This window comes from Abrus precatorius, unplaced genomic scaffold, assembly GCF_003935025.1.
Source record: "Abrus precatorius isolate BTA unplaced genomic scaffold, Abrus_2018 Scaffold0, whole genome shotgun sequence".
NCBI classification, from domain to species: domain Eukaryota; kingdom Viridiplantae; phylum Streptophyta; class Magnoliopsida; order Fabales; family Fabaceae; genus Abrus; species Abrus precatorius.
In genome coordinates, this window is record NW_020874290.1 from 4,296,856 (window position 1) to 4,298,895 (window position 2,040).

Sequence of the window (2,040 nt, forward strand, 5' to 3'; positions counted from 1 at the left end):
ATAAAGGATTGAATGAGAACACCCATACGCCGCCCTAGGTTTCTCTCTGATAAGTGTAACCAAGACGTGCTCTGTGTTTCTTACTCTTAATTTTTACAATTGATTTTATAAATTCTCGTCTTGATTAATCTCGCATATTTGAAGCTCAAACAATTAAATTAGGAAAACTCTTAGTAGTTGATAAACAATCCTTGTGGGACGATATTTCGGGAACTTAGTTGAAAACCCTTTATTACTTTTTGATGGGTACACTTGCCCTCCGAACAAGTTTTTGGCGCCGTTGTTGGGGATTGTTTTCTTTTCAATATTAAGAAAATTTCAAATTTAATTGATTTGAGCAACTTGTGTTTTGTTTTATTTTGTCTTGTTCATTGTTAGAATTCTCTTTTATATTTTTATAATTTTCGTATTTATTTTATTCTCATTTTTTAAAAAATTAGTTTTGATATATACTCACTCGTTCTAAGTGTTCTATAGCTTATTTGTTTGATCCGAAAATTGAAAGGACAGTTCGTAGACAAAGAAAAGAAGTGAGAGAGCAAAGAATGGCAGAGGGAAGGAGATCGATCCAAGATTACATGACATCCAATGCCAGAGGCACTCCTGGAAGCATCATGACACCTAATGTGGAGGCAAACAATTTTGAGTTGAAACCAGCACTCATAACCATGGTTCAGAACTCCATACTATTTGGGGGCTTGCCTAACGAAGACCCACCAATCTGCATCTGACAAAGTTCTTCCGATTGACGGACACCGTAAAATACAACGGAGTCTCCAACGATGCTATTCGACTCTGCCTATTCCCATTCTGAGTGTTCAAAAGAGTGAATGCATGGTTTTCCTCACTCCCAGCCAATTTCATCACAACTTGGGAGGATCTCACTCAACACTTCTTGGGAAAGTACTTTCCTCCATCAAGATCTTCCAAGCCGATGACAGAAATATGTTGCTTCCAGCAAAATAAGACAGAATCACTATTCGAGGCGTGGGAGCAATTCGGAGAATTATTGAGAAGATGCCCGCATCATGACTTTCCAACTTGGAGGCAAGTGCAGATCTTTTACAGTGGCCTATCCATCCATAATAGGGCCACGATTGATGCTGCCGCATGAGGATCTCTTATAAGGAAAGACCTAGATGACGCATACAGATTGATAGACGAAATGACATCTGCTAGCTTTCAGTGGCACACAGCTGACACATATAACTTCAAGAGAAAGGAAACTGCACCAGTCTATCAAGCAGAGAGTAGCAACCCACTGGTAACCCAAATGGCAGCTCTCACAAAGCAACCAGAGTGCTTAATGAGAGCACAAGATCAACCCACAAAGTCGGCGCATAATATAGAGTTTGATCAGGAGGAGGCGAACTTTATAGGTAATAATTATAACCCAGGATGGCGCAATAGCAATACAACTCCTTGGGGAGGCCGCCAAGGAAATCAGAATGCGCCCTATTGACCCCCCATGTGCAAAATCAAGGGGAGAAGCTAGAAAGAAGAGAAGCTCCTAGATTCCAATCCAATTTTCAAGAATAAATGATGTAATACGTGCATATCTCTAACAGGAGAATAGCAAATCTTGAGGCACAAATGGCACAACAGATTGAGAGGGAAGATAAAAGGTTTGCAGAAATCAGAGCTGAGATTAGGACTCAGTCCTCAAAGCTTGAATCCCAGTTGGAGCAAATCACTAGTCTCCTCAGTCAAAGAGCACTAGGAACGCTATCGTCCCAACCAGAACCGAATCCCAGGGAACAAGCTAAGGCAATTACTTTAAGAAGTGGGAAAAACTTGAATGGAACGCAAACACATGATTCATGCACGCCTGTGCTTGTTGATCAGCATGCCCTTGCATCACCCTGCACGCCCATGTTGGCTGACAAAGAACGGTCGTGCTTTGAATAGCACGCCTATGCAGACAATGAATGCACGACCATGCATTTCCCAAGCAAGGCCATGCTTACCGAAGACACGGCCGTGCTGAATGATGAGCAAGGTCTTGCTTGCCAACCAGATACGAAGAAAGAAGCAAAGGAA

General features: G+C 41.7%; 1 non-coding gene across 1 annotated transcript; it reads right to left on the bottom strand.

Moving 5' to 3' along the window:
* Positions 1 to 928: 928 nt before the first annotated feature.
* Positions 929 to 1,035, bottom strand: LOC113853521. Its single transcript, XR_003502628.1, has one exon. It is a non-coding gene; the product is annotated as a small nucleolar RNA R71 (small nucleolar RNA).
* Between the last annotated feature and the right edge of the window lie 1,005 nt (positions 1,036 to 2,040).